Source organism: Caretta caretta, chromosome 21 (genome assembly GCF_965140235.1).
Source record: "Caretta caretta isolate rCarCar2 chromosome 21, rCarCar1.hap1, whole genome shotgun sequence".
In the NCBI taxonomy this organism is placed as follows: domain Eukaryota; kingdom Metazoa; phylum Chordata; order Testudines; family Cheloniidae; genus Caretta; species Caretta caretta.
The window spans coordinates 16,681,552-16,689,932 of NC_134226.1; positions in this window are offsets into that span (position 1 = coordinate 16,681,552).

The following is an 8,381-nucleotide window of genomic DNA, read 5'->3' on the forward strand; positions in this document are numbered from 1 at the left end:
TCTCCATCAGGGGTTTAGTAGCACTGCAGAGTGGGGGGAGGGCTGGCCTCAGACTGCAGACCCTGTCCCACACCCTCTCTCCTTCTCCTCCCACTGCCCCTCCCCATAACACTCACCCTCACCTCCCCCGTCCCTGCCCCTTCCCACTCTTATTTGCCCCTCTATTCTTTCCCCCTCGCTCTCCTGTGGCTAGAGTAGTCAGGACAGGGTTAAACTAATCACAAAAGGGAAGGGTAAAAAGAGCAAAGAGATGAGTGCTCAGCACAAAAATCAAGATGTTGAGAACAAAATGAATCAAGGCACCAAAGGGCAGAAGAGAATAAATTCTTGAATTTGCCTATACACCGATGCTAGAAGCCTGGGTAACAAACAAGAGGAATTGGAACTGTTCATTTATTCCATCTAGTTAATATTACTGAAACCTGGTGGGATGATTCACATGACTGTAATGTTAAAACCAATTGTTATAACCTCTTTAGAAAGGATCAGGTGGGCAGAAGCGGCGGGGGAGTGGCACTCTATGTCAAAAATGGTATTATCTGTTTCCGAGTCACTGATCACTGGGAAGATAATGATCTTGAATGCTTATGGATCAATGTTCTAACAGAGAAAGCACAAGATGGGGTATTCATTGGTGTCTGCTACAGATCATCAAATCACACCAGGGAAAAAGGACCACCTCTTTACAGACCTATCTATAAAGTGTAGGGAAAAAACCATGGGGACTTCAGTTTGAGTGACATCTGCTGGAGGTCTCATGCTGTCAGTACGAAAACATTCTTGGAATTTCTAAACATTATAGAGGACAATTTCCTAACTCAAAAAGTGTTGCAGCCAACACGGGGGAACTCTACATTAGACCTTGTCCTGCCAGATAAAGAGGAACTGATCACAGTACTAAAAGTTAATGGTAGCTTAGGTACAAGTGATCAAGACTTGTTCACATTTATAATGACAGGTTTCAGAGTAACAGCCGTGTTAGTCTGTATTCGCAAAAAGAAAAGGAGTACTTGTGGCACCTTAGAGACTAATCAATTTATTTGAGCATGAGCTTTCGTGAGCTACAGCTCACTTCATCGGATTTATAATGTACAAGCAGAATAAAATCCAGACCAGTAATATATAAATACTTGATGCTTGAATAGGGTCGGTTTCACAAAGCTGAAAACAATTATGAGCTAAATCAGCTGGGAGGAAGGATTTAATCAGAAAAATGTGAATGATAATTGCAAATCATTTAAGGACACCTTACTAGATGCTCCAAAAGCCACAATCCCACAGTGAAGGAAGAAGGTTCTTCTGATGTGCTGGTTAAAAAACCAACCTGGTACAGAGGGTAAGCGAAGGGAGTTGTAAAAAACAAAAAAACAAAAAACCCAACAACAAATGGAAGAAAGGGGAAGTTGATAGTAAAAAATAATAGAACTAGAAGGGACCTCAAGAGATCATCTAGTCCAGTCGCCTGCACTCATGGCAGGACTAAGTATTATCTAGACCATCCCTGACGGGTGTTTGTCCAACCTGCTCTTAAAAATGTCCAGTGTTGGAGATTCCACAACCTCCCTAGGCAATTTATTCCAGTGCTTAACCACCCTGACAGTTAGGAAGTTTTTCCTGATGTCCAACCTAAACCTCCCTTGCTGCAATTTAAGCTCATTTCGTCTTGTCCTTTCCTCAGCGATTAAGAAGAACAATTTTTCTCCCTCCTCCTTGTAACAACCTTTTATGTACTTGAAAACTGTTCTCATGTCCCCTCTCAGTCTTCTCTTCTCCAGACTAAACAAACCCAATTTTTTCAATCTTCCCTCATAGGTCATGTTTTCTAGACCTTTCATCATTTTTTTGCTCTTCTCTGGCCTTTCTCCAATTTGTCCACATCTTTCCTGAAATGTGGCACCCAGAACTGGACACAATACTCCAGCTGAGGCCTAATCAGCGTGGAGTAGAGTGGAATAATTACTTCTCGTGTCTTGCTTACCATACTCCTGCTAATACAGCCCAGAATGAGGTTTGCTTTTTTTGCAACAGCGTTACACTGTTGACTAATATTTAGCTTGTGATCCACAATGACCCCCAGATCCCTTTCCGCAGTACTCCTTCCTAGGAAGTCATTCCCCATTTTGTATGTGTGCAAGTGGAGTACTTCGCATTTGTCCTTATTGAATTTCATCCTATTTACTTCAGACCATTTCTCCAGTTTGTCCAGATCATTTTGAATTATAATCCTATCCTCCAAAGCACTTGCAACCCTTCCCAGCTTGGTATCATCTGCAAACTTTATAAGTGTGCTCTCTATGCCATTATCTAAATCATTGATGAAGATATTAAACAGAACTGGACCCAGAACTGATGCCTGCGGGATCCCACTCGTTATGCCCTTCCAGTGTGACTGTGAACCACTGATAACTACTCTCTGGGAATGGTTTTCCAAATATAAATGGTTTTCCAAATATCAGAAGCTAGGAATTGTAGAAAATTGATAAGGGAAGCCAGGGGACACAAGAAGACCTCTATGGCCAACAGAGTTAAGGACAATAAGGAGTTTTAAAAATATATTAGGAAGAAACAAAATGTGGACAATGGTATTGGTCCATTACTAGATGGAAATGGTAGAATTATCAAGAATGCAGAAAAGGCAGAAGTGTTCAATGAATATTATTGATGTTGTAGCAATTGTCTATGGAAAAAATCCCAAGGCTTGCCCTCCCCAAAATCAAACGCTTGATTACAGGTGTGTTAGTCAGTGTGACAAAGTTCCTCCTCTATCTTGGTGGGTCTTGCACTTATTGGCGGATTTGCTCGCCTTGGAGCTTCACGGCAGCCCTCAGTTTGGCCATTTTCATGAACCCACAGTTCAGGTCAACTCCTCCTGTGTCTGACCAGGAGTTGGGAGGATTTGGGGGGAACCCAGGCCCGCCCTCTACTCCAGGTTCCAGCCCAGGGCCCTGTGGAATGCAGCTGTCTAGAGTGTCTCCTGGAACAGCTGTGTGACAGCTACAACTCCCTGGGCTACTTCATAGAATCATAGAATATCAGGGTTGGAAGGGACCTCAGGAGTCATCTAGTCCAACCCCCTGCTCAAAGCAGGACCAATCCCCAACTAAATCATCCCAGCCAGGGCTTTGTCAAGCCTGACCTTAAAAACTTCTAAGGAAGGAGATTCCACCACCTCCCTAGGCAACGCATTCCAGTGTTTCACCACCCTCCTAGTGAAAAAGTTTTTCCTAATATCCAACCTAAACCTCCCCCACTGCAACTTGAGACCATTACTCCTTGTTCTGTCATCAGCTACCACTGAGAACAGTCTAGAGCCATCCTCTTTGGAACCCCCTTTCAGGTAGTTGAAAGCAGCTATCAAATCCCCCCTCATTCTTCTCTTCTGCAGGCTAAACAATCCCAGCTCCCTCAGCCTCTCCTCATAACTCATGTGTTCCAGACCCCTAATCATTTTTGTTGCCCTTCGCTGGACTCTTTCCAATTTATCCACATCCTTCTTGTAGTGTGGGGCCCAAAACTGGACACAGTACTCCAGATGAGGCCTCACCAATGTCGAATAGAGGGGGACGATCACGTCCCTCGATCTGCTCGCTATGCCCCTACTTATACATCCCAAAATGACATTGGCCTTCTTGGCAACAAGGGCACACTGCTGACTCATATCCAGCTTCTCGTCCACTGTCACCCCTAGGTCCTTTTCTGCAGAACTGCTGCCTAGCCATTCGGTCCCTAGTCTGTAGCTGTGCATTGGGTTCTTCTGTCCTAAGTGCAGGACCCTGTACTTATCCTTATTGAACCTCATCAGATTTCTTTTGGCCCAATCCTCCAATTTGTCCAGGTCCCTCTGTCCCACTTCCCCATGGCCTCCTCCCAACACCTTCTTTATCCTCACCATAGGACCTTCCTCCTGGTGTCTGATAATACTTGTACTCCTCAGTCCTCCAACAGTCCGCGTTCTCACTCTCAGCTCCTAGTGCCTCTTGCTCCCAGCTCCTCACACGCGCCACAAACTGAAGTGAGCTCCTTTTTAAACCCAGGCGCCCTGATTAGCCTGCCTTAATTGATTCTAGCAGCTTCTTGATTAGAACACCTGCAGCCAATCAGCCTGTCTGTCTTAATTGTCTCCAGAAGGTTCCCAATTGTTCTGGAACCTTCTCTGTTACCTTACCCAGGGGAAAGGGACCTACTTAACCTGGGGCTAATATATCTGCCTTCTATCACTCTCTTGTAGCCATCTGGCCCGACCCTGTCACATCAGAAACTAGATTTTTGATTCAAAAATTCTGTTAAGTTTTTCAGTATTTGCTGTGGGGCAGGGCACTTTTCAACCTTCCTTGGAAATCATTTGAGAAACTCTGTTTGCCTTCTCTGAACAGCCCAGAGCTGCACTGCCCCCAGACCAGCCTGTCTGCAGGGACCAGAGTGACCCACCCTGGCCAGAACCCAGACTGCTCTTGGCTTCATCACAGCATATCAAAGAGCAGGAACCAGTTGCCCTTAAGCTTCTGCCTGTTATCCAGACCTCTGTGAAGCGTCCATAGCCACGTGGGAAGTGGATGCATTGTAAATGGGTGGCCAGCGGGCAGATCTCCCCTTCAGGGGCACTAGAGGTTCAATGTGCCAAAAGTTCACTCCCATCGCTCCTCTACATAGATATGCTCAGATCTGGCACCGGATCTCCTGCTCTGAACCTCATGTGCCAAGATGAGAGAGGGTTGTCATGGTGTTGGATAGATGCTGGCAGCAGAACCTTGGATCCTTTTCTATTAGCTGCCTTTTCCTCCAATACATGTTCTCTTTCCTCTATCAACACTAAGTCTGCCAGGTTACTTGGCCACTGTGATTTATTGCTCAATGTTATGGGAGCCTGCTTAGTTTTCAACCTACTCTATGATGCAGTGTGTGTGTGGGAGAGATTTTATTGTAACAGCCTCAGAGATGCTGCTGAAGGGGATCAGCTGAGCAAGGACTTTGGGAGTGGGAGCCACTTTTGGTGGATCCAGGCGCATTCAGTTCCCCATCATCTCTGGCAACATCATGATTCTTGCTGCCAGGGAGAATCGAGCTGGATTCAGTTCCGCTTAGTGAGTTGGCAGAGTTACCAGCTAAAGGTCAACGCCAGTGTCTTCACTGCAGTGGATGCTTGAGGCAGCAGAGAGAGCTCAGCTTGGCGATACCAGACAGAAGCTAGAAACTGAGTTGGGGATGAGCTGAGGCGGGGGAATAAAACCAGTTCAGGAAACTCATCTTTACAGTCACTGGTCTAATCACTAACACACCGTAACAGGCAGCCGCCACCTGAGTGCCCCCTCAAGGCCAGGGCAGCTAACCAGTATCCTGCCTCAGTTTCCCTTCTTTAGAGCTCCACCCATCCAAAGTCCTTAGAACATTTACCTTCAGGGTCTAGTTTATTTACATACAATTCAAAACACTCAGTGCTTGTGCTCCCCCCAGGACAGGATCCTCCCATGCCCCTGGGCCACTCCCAGCCCTACCTGGCTGGAGTCTTTTGGTCCCTGTGTCTCAAACTCGCCTGCAACCTCCTGCTCTCTACAGAGCGTTCTTCTTCCCTGCAGCTTCACTATAGCACAGCTTCCTCTCAGCCATGCTGGCTGTTCCTACAGGGCAGCTGCCCTCTCTCAGGCCCTATTGAGAGGCTGTTCATGAGGCACAGATGAGCTGGACCAGTTTCCTATTAAAGGGCCCAGTCCATTCTGTGACACCCTTTGATGGAAGATAGAGATTTTAAAGCCAGCAAACAGAAGTGGCTAGGGCTGGGAGCATATGCAATAAGCAGAGCCTAGCCTACCTCCAGCCGGGATAAGCTTCAGATGAAGCAGTGTAGACAGAGAAGGAGGCAGACAGCCAGAACAAGGGAGTGGCGATATTCAGATATGGAGGATGTGGTCTTCTTCTTCTTCTATGTCAAGAGTAGCAGAGTGTATCGCTATGATGCTGCCTTCGTATTTGCAAATTTGGGCATTGAGTTGTTATAGGTTCCATGGTCTGTTCTGGGTGGCCACAGCCGCACTCTGGAGAATTTTTAATTTTCCATTTGTGCATCAAGGATCCGCGCCTGCCATGGTTTGAGCGGATGCAGTTTAGGGTTTCCCATAAGCTTCGTGGAAGATCAAAGCCAAGCACATCCCTCAGCCCTCGCGGCTTCCCGCAGCCCCCATTGTCCTGGAACAGTGAACCGCGGCCAGTGGGAGCTGCGATCGGCCAAAACTGTGGATGCTGTAGGTAAACAAACCGTCCCAGCCCTCCAGTGGATTTCCCTGATGGGTTGCGTGCCAAAAGTTGCCGATCCCTGATCTAGACTAGATGAGAGCCTGGTAAATGGGACAATTTAAAGGTATTTCAGATGTCTCATTATGCTGCTTATTCCGCAAATGCTGTATTTTATTGCAAAATTATTCCAGCCCCAGCAGATTCCAGATCCTGTTATAATAAAAAATAAAATAAAATAAAATAAAATGGGCATATTAGATGGTCTCGCTCCCCTGGAGTCTGCCAGATTAGTGCTTGCCTGGGGGGCCCCCACACAGACTGTTTTATACTGAGATGACCCAAAGACATACAAAAAGACACGATCACGATAAATCACATAACCCTTTTCTCTCAGTTCCTCACCTAGCTTACTATTAGATTAAAAGAGCCAAGAGTTCTCAGACATTCTGGTTTACTTTCCACCATTTTTGCTGTTTCCTTTTTTGCACCTTGCTTCCTGCAGACTAGGCCAATCAGTTTCACTTTGTTTCTAAAAGTTTTTAGTTTCTCTGATGCTACCAGAGATTCTTGAATCCCACTCTAGGGGTAAACTATTGTTACCAACTAGTGCAGGGGTGGGCAAACTACGGCCCGGGGGCCACACCTTCCGATGTTTTAATCTGGCTTTTGAGCTCCTGCTGTGGCTTTGCATGGCCCTCAGAAACAGCGGCATGTCCCCTGTCTGGCTCCTACACATGGGGCAGCCAGGGAGTTCCGTACGCTGCCGCCACCCTAAGCGCCACTCCCACAGCTCCCATTGGCTAGGAACTGTGGCCAATGGGAGCTGCAGGGGCGGCGCCTGCAGACCAAGCAGCGCGCAGAGACGCCTGGCCGCACCTCCACGTAGGAGCCAGAGTGGGGACATGCTACTGCTTCCAGGAGCTGCTTGAGGTAAGCACCACCCAGAGCCTGCACCCCTGACCCCCCCCCACACCCCAACCCCAGCCCTGATCCCCCTCCCCTCCTCGAACCCCTCGGTTCCAGCCCGGAGCACCCTCCTGCACCCCCAACCCCTCATCCCCAGCCCCACTCCAGAGCTTGCACCCACAGCTGGAGCCCTCACCCCCCACCCCAACCCCCTGCCCCAGCCCGGAGCACACTCCTGCACCCTGAACTCCCCATTTCTGGCCCCACCCCAGAGCCCTCACCCCCTCTTGCACCCCAGCCCCTAATGTCATGAGCATTCATGGCCCGCCCTACAATTTCCATACCCAGATGTGGCCCTTGGGCCAAAAAGTTTGCCCACCCCTGAACTAGTGGAATTACTCCTTTAGCTCACGGAGGTGAGAAGTTGGTGCTTCCCGCCCATAGGGGTAATGTAAAGGGAAATGGCTCTCTCCTCTGATGATCTAATCTACCTCTTTGTGTGTCTGATCCAGCTCCTAGTGAAGACAGTGGTAAAAGTCCCATTGGTTTCAGGAGAGCAGGATTGGGCTCTAAGTGCTTGAAATCTTTAAATGAACACAGGATGTGATTCAAAGCCTCATCTAAAACATGGCATCACTAGTCACAGAGCGCTCCTAAAACAATGCCTGGGCATTGGTTCATCGCTGACTCAAAAGTAGATCTCGTGATCTCCAGTTTGGGAGATATTTGGGTTTTTTTTGGAATCTGGGTTCACTCTGGAACAGAATGAAACCAAATTTGCCAACATTTCTTTGCAAATTAAAAAAATTCATTTCAGAAATACTGAAACAGGGTGTTTCTAAAATGAAATGAGACACTGACGTTGTTGTTGATTACAGAACTGCTATTGAATAAATACTAGCCATGAAAATGAGAAGACAGTCAGTTTCACCGAGCAGCTGCCTGCGCTCCCAGGGTCTGTGGCTTCAGGGCAGCCCTGCCGTACAGACTATCCCTGGGCCAGAGACCCCAGGGCTTCTGGACTCCCAGCCTCCCTGGCTCTCTGGGCTGCCCAACTCCTGAGCTGGTGTAACCTTTGGGTGGGCTAGAGTTCACTTCATTGCCCATCTCCAGTGCCTTAAAAAGAACACCCAACTCCCACAGAAAGTAGCTGGAGACCCAGAGTTCAGTCTCTAAGGATTTTCAGCAAGGATTGCACCAGGTCAACCTCCCCACATTCAAGTCCCAACAGGAACTAAAGAAATAAA